This window comes from Branchiostoma belcheri, unplaced genomic scaffold (genome assembly GCF_001625305.1).
Source record: "Branchiostoma belcheri isolate BF01 breed outbred unplaced genomic scaffold, Haploidv18h27 scaffold441, whole genome shotgun sequence".
Taxonomy (NCBI): domain Eukaryota; kingdom Metazoa; phylum Chordata; class Leptocardii; order Amphioxiformes; family Branchiostomatidae; genus Branchiostoma; species Branchiostoma belcheri.
The window spans coordinates 8,998-15,478 of NW_017804067.1; the positions used below are offsets into that span (position 1 = coordinate 8,998).

Sequence of the window (6,481 nt, forward strand, 5' to 3'; positions counted from 1 at the left end):
CTTGTTTCTTCCTCCGAAACGAAGTTGACACTTTTCCTCCATCATCTGCATTGTGGTATGGTTTCTTGCTTTTGGAGGTTACTGTCTTGTCAACCATATCCCTTACCTCAACATACATTGCCTCTATAAACACGAAGAGTTAAGTCGCTCCCACAGCAGAACTACCTGAGACGGTAGGGAGAATACTTAATTTGAGTACAGTTTGGACTGGCTGTCTTCTCGCCTTCTTCAAACGTCCTCCGCGCTTCGAAGAAACGTCCCTGCAGATTCTTCCATGTCGTCCGCTGGTAGTGTGGAGCTGGCCCTCGCGCTGCAGGAGGTCTATGAGGAGGTACAGGAGTAAGGCTGGATTCTTAGACTTCAAGTTCAGCTTGGTGTGCCATCCCTCCACGTCAATATCAGCACCAACCACCGTTCACAAATCTTACCTTGAGCCGAGCTGCTGAGCATGCTTCCTGCTAGACAATTTTGGTCCAGTGGAAGGCATAACCCTTGATGGGGAGCGCCCTCCACATGCCCTCTTCAAAGTCCACCTCACACTCCGCCACGTTGTGAGTTGGAAGTCGCGCATCCAGATGGGTCAAGACTGCCGTGTAGTCCTGCTTCTTCCTGCGAGACATGAGGGCGAAGAACAGGGGAACCTACAGGAGATGCGAGAGGGGCGTCCGGCACCGACAGCACGCGACTCAGCTCCCAGACCTTGTTGTCCTGGTAGTTCACCAGGTCGAGCTTGTAGCTCTTCCAAGCCTCACGCACCTACAGACAGACGGACAAACAGACATTGTCACACACATCACGTACCTGCAGACAGTCAGATAAAAGGTTAGCAAACATTTTCGTAAATGTGATATGAAACCAAGCGCTGATTGCCCACAAGAGAGCATCATTGAAGATAGCACACATAAAAATGTTGATGTGCTCCTTGACCTTGTTGAAGAGGTTGTCCCAGCCGCGGATAAGCCGGCACTTATCCTGGTAGTTTACCAGGTCGAGGTTGTAGGTCTGCCAGGCCTCACGCACCTACAAACAAACAAACAAACAAACAAACAAACAGACATTGTCACACACATCACGTACCTGCAGACAGTCAGATAAAAGGTTAGCAAACATTTTCGTAAATGTGATATGAAACCAAGCGCTGATTGCCCACAAGAGAGCATCATTGAAGATAGCACAACATTAAAAATGTTGATGTGCTCCTTGACCTTGTTGAAGAGGTCGTCCCAGCCGCGGATAAGCCGGCACTTATCCTGGTAGTTTACCAGGTCGAGGTTGTAGGTCTGCCAGGCCTCACGCACCTACAAACAAACAAACAGACAAACAAACAGACATTGTCACACACATCACGTACCTGCAGACAGTCAGATAAAAGGTTAGCAAACATTTTCGTAAATGTGATATGAAACCAAGCGCTGATTGCCCACAAGAGAGCATCATTGAAGATAGCACAACATTAAAAATGTTGATGTGCTCCTTGACCTTGTTGAAGAGGTCGTCCCAGCCGCGGATAAGCCGGCACTTATCCTGGTAGTTTACCAGGTCGAGGTTGTAGGTCTGCCAGGCCTCACGCACACTGCCTCGGAATAATCTCGTACTGTCCCACACACGCGTCTGAAAAAAGTAATATATATATATATATATATATATATACACTGAGTGAGCAACACGCAAACTATATTTACTTTGACCTGCATTACTTTGAATCGTCGGTACGGCTTTTAATGCATTGCCTTTATTTGTCCCAAAGACTACATTTCAAAAGTACAAAAAACTACACACAGATCGTACGATTCCTCATCTCCCCCGCGTTGTTGCAGCTTCATCAAAGTCGAAACTGCCAACGTCTGGTCCGTCAATGCTGGTTGTCAGCAGTTGGTGGAGCGTCTCGTTCTTTAAGCTGCTGCGCAGACGAGTCTTGACCCTCTTCAGGGTGCTAAAGGCTCGCTCACTGTCAGCAGTACTGACTGGGATCACCATCAGCACTGACTCCAACATCTTCCATGCTGGGATACAGCTCGGCCACGGTGGCATCTGTCAGGAGGAGTTTGACCAGCTGCTCCTGAGGCAAGTGGCGGTTCTTCGCAATGTACTCACGCAGACCCCACCACTCCTCACAGAGAGCATCCGAGTCAACAATCAACCACCCCCCCCCCCGACCTTCACCACCATAATGTGCCGCAAGGCACTGCACCCGTGTACAGCCATACTCCTCAGGCATGGGCTGGGGCATCATGGATGGGTCCAGTACTGCAAAGTTAGACAGCAGCTCGGTAGAATAAAATCGCTCCTTCAGATTCGTCAACAGCTGGTCGATGAAGGGTTCGATCCCTACTTTCAATTCCTCAGTGTTTAACTTTTATCAAGCTCAATGACTTTCACACACACAAAAGACACATATTATATGGATACATGGTCAATAGCTCACCTCAGATGCCTGTTGCTTTCCGCCTGTATTTGGTCTTGATGTCAAACATCACCTCTGCAAAAATTGTGACAGAAGGTCATTATAAATGGTATATATTTGTTTAGTTAACTGAAGGTTGGATAAAAACTATTTGCAATGCTGGACATTATTAGCAAGAGACACGACCAATCTGTGTATTTTTTTACATGCCAACAATTCTTCATTGTGAACAAGATTATTTATTGTGGGCATATATCTTTTTTTTTATTTTACATTTTATCTTACTACACAATGAAAAAAAATTAAACACATAGTGGTGACGCACTCAGCAGAATTTTTATATTCACGTCACCACCTTATTCCCTGGTAATATTCTAATTCTAATAATAATATAATAATAATAGTATAGCGTGTGTCGAATCTTCTCTCGAGTTTTTGTTGCTGTACATTGTCGGTTCAAGCTCTTATCTGTTGTGTTTGTTGTCTGTGCTCATTGTCACTTCTGTGGGGGGGGGGCAGTTTTCCCTAAAAGCCAGAATAGTTGGTACTTGTGCCAACTCGTTAGAAAATTTTTTTTTTTTACATTTTCAAAATCCCAACACAGCGTGTACTAAAACCTCACACAATTTCCGTGCACCAGAAATATCTGACGCTCAACAGAGAAGCGCGGCACGGAACCACGTGGGATACACTGGACGAAATAGGTACGGATACACCCATATCCAGGCCGTTATTTCGCCGCATCCTACAAGGATACAGGCAAATACCGGCAGATACGGTTCGCATTTGTTACGGATCCGAAATTTCGCATCCCTGAATCCGGACTGTTTTGGATGCGGACAAATCCGAAAATCGTATTTTTCGCAGATGCGATGGCGGCTTTTCTAGGAAACTTTTTGCATCCTTTAGGTGAACCACGCTAAAACGTCGGAATTTTGTTGGATCCTAACCAAATCCGGCCGCTGATTCCCTGTATTTACGACGCATACGTGTGGACGATATTCGAATTTTCCAGATTCCAACAAATCCGATACATGAATCCGTCCGTATTTGCTGCGAATGTGCAGATACGAAATAAGGATTTTCCCGTATCCCTCACGAATCCGAAACCTGAATCCCCCCGTATTTGCTGCGAATGTGCAGATACGAAATCAGGATTTTCCCGTATCCCTCACGAATCCAAAACCTGAATCCCCCCGTATTTGCTGCGAATGTGCAGATACGAAATCAGGATTTTGGCGTATCCTACACAAATCCGAAACCTGAATTCTCCCGTATTTGTTACGAACATGCAGATACGAAATCAGGATTTTCGCGTATCCTACACAAATCCGAAACCTGAATTCTCCCGTATTTGTTACGAATATGCAGATACGAAATCAGGATTTTCGCGTATTCTACACAAATCCGAGGCTGAATTCTCCTGTATTTGACACGGATGCGAAGATTCGTCAGTTGCACACATGAATTTGTTTTTAATGCTATAAAATAGACGGACATCAGCATGCCTATTTCCACACATTACATCTACTTTACATCACTACTGTTCTGCATCATAACTAACTCTAACTTACATCTTTGCAAGCACAAAAAAGAAGCCTCTTATGGTAAACAAAAATCATACTATTCCTAGCAATGCATTATGATTAAGGTTACAATTACAACACTTGAATTCTCCACTATCTTCATCTCCACTATCTAAAGAAGCAGCTTCACTTTCACTATCTAAACTGTCCTTCTCACTGGGACTCTCTTCATCCCTTTCAACCCTAAGTCCTAAGTGTTTCTCCTCAGTCTCTTGCTAGTGCTCCACTTCAGTATCTTGCTCCTGTTCAGTCTCTTGCTGGTGCTCCTGTTCAGTCCCCTCATGTCTTCAGATGCGCCCTCCTCACGTTTGGTGGAGACCTTGAACATGGTTCTTTAGTGCGAACACGCCCGGTTCTTTTCTTCTCATCCAGGAACCTTTAGTCATCGGCGGTTAGGACTCCCGGTCCTGCCAACTGCCTCGTCTTCAATAACTGCAAAAAAATACACATTGTATTACTATTAGATTCTTCACACACAGGTTTCAACTCAATGAAAAGCTTGATATATTTCTTGAATACTAGTACTTAGTATATACGGGTGACATACGGATCCCCGCAAATGCGACTACAGTATTTTCGCCTGTTTCCAAAAAGGGCTGTTACCACCAAGGAGAATGGGTCCAGGAGAATGTCCTTGTTACCACTGATTAGACCACAAGTTTGAAACGATTGGGCAAACACAGACGTAAAAGTCGAAGCCAAAATTTAAAGTTGCATTGCAATGCGGAATACAAAAAAAAGTTTGGTAGTAAAGTACTTTTGGGAAGGAAGGCTATCATATAAAATATTCTGAATAACAATACAGTCCACAGATGGCCGGGCATAATTAATGGGGGTAGCCCATGCACAGCAGGGTAAGATGCCACAAGCTGGTACAAGGAATATGGGGAAGTGTAAAAAAACAGACTACCCAGGAGAAACTAGTGAAATAAGCTACTAGTATCCGAACACAAAATCGATGTTTTAGTAGGTACAGAAAATTTGGGGGTACAGGGAAAGCGAAACCTTATGGCGTTACGAAAGTACTAGTAGTTGGGCAAAGTCAACTAGTTCGAACAAATTTTGTTGGAGAACAGGGTACGCTTAGCAGTTTACTATAAAACAAAGACCAAATTATATCTACAAATATTATTTTGCACCTTTGAATACACTGGAACTAGTGTTTGAGTGGGGGTGTTTGAGAATCAGAAACTTGAGACTGCTCACAGAACTGACCCTTCGTTACACATATCGGGTGGTTTCTAAGAATTTGAAATTATCTTACCCCCAGATGTCCTTCTTTGACGGTGCAGCGTTGTAGCGGCCCGACGGAGTGGCCCGGCGTTTCCTCTTTTGAAATACTCTTAACTCTTGCTGCTGTTGGAACTTTCACACAGCGCGGACCGGTCAGTTGACAGCGGTGTTCGTAGGAAGAACTGCTAGGAGCGGTTGACTAGGAGCAAACTGAGATTACAGCTTGACTAACGGTCAGGCGACTGACAGAGAGCATAGCCCCCATGGGGTGTCATGCGGCTCGTGCTGATTGGTCGACCGGCATGATGACGGGTACAACAGGCGCCACGGGCTATGTGTGACGGCCTTTGACATTCGCCGTCCATATAGTAGTTGGCACATTGGCATAATTTGTCACTGTCGGCGCCTTTTGTCTTATTTTCTCTCTATTCTTCAAGCTTTTCGCACCAAGACGCGGAGGAAAACTTGCTTTGCCTTTGCGTAATTCTTTTTGTGTTATACAACCGACTGTCAGACTAGTTCCCACTTCGCAGCGTCACTGTCTGCACGGTTTGTCCATATTTTCATGGCGGTACTTCCGTGATAGTTTCACCCTCTTCTAGTCTTTCGGCGGCCGCCGAGGCGCAGAAGGGAACTCGCTATACATTCTGATCCTTTGAGTTACTGGATTTTCCACTTTGCGACGCCACTGTCTGCCTTTTGTGGTTTGAGGAATGTTTTGCGATATTTACCAATATTGCATTTTTACGCCAAAATGAGATGAATACCTGATGTTTAGACTTCATTTCGAAACCTACAAAGTTGATTTTGAGGAAGATTGGTCAATGTTTTTGCGGTAATGGACATATCATTTTTATGCAAGAAATGCTTTGTCTCCTATTACAAGCAAACTGACTAATCTAAACAAACGAGATGGGACACATTCACAGAAATATGAAGCCTTTGAATCAATTTTGAATTAGTCAACTGCACACTGTCACGGATGCAGGAAGATTCCGAACAAATGCAAACAAATTCCAGATCCCTAAAGGATACATGAAAATACCCCAAGGATGTGACACCGCATCTGCCGGTCCACTCTTGTACAGAAATGGCTTTTTTGTGTCACTCGACAAAATTGAGTCGTTCCAATGAATGAGATGAATACCTAATCTCGAGACATGTTTTTTTTTCATTTTCGTGAAAAAAATCCTTTAAGGACCATATTCATTGAAAATTGAAAAAAAAAAATTGGATGCAGGGCAGGGTCAGATTAATT

General features: G+C 44.3%; 1 long non-coding RNA gene across 1 annotated transcript; it reads right to left on the reverse strand.

Annotated features, from left to right (window-relative positions):
• Window positions 1–3,855: 3,855 nt before the first annotated feature.
• Window positions 3,856–6,018, reverse strand: LOC109478621. Its single transcript, XR_002140738.1, has 2 exons — window positions 5,255–6,018; window positions 3,856–4,422 (listed from the first exon to the last, which is right to left on the reverse strand). It is a non-coding gene; the product is annotated as an uncharacterized LOC109478621 (long non-coding RNA).
• Window positions 6,019–6,481: the final 463 nt, after the last annotated feature.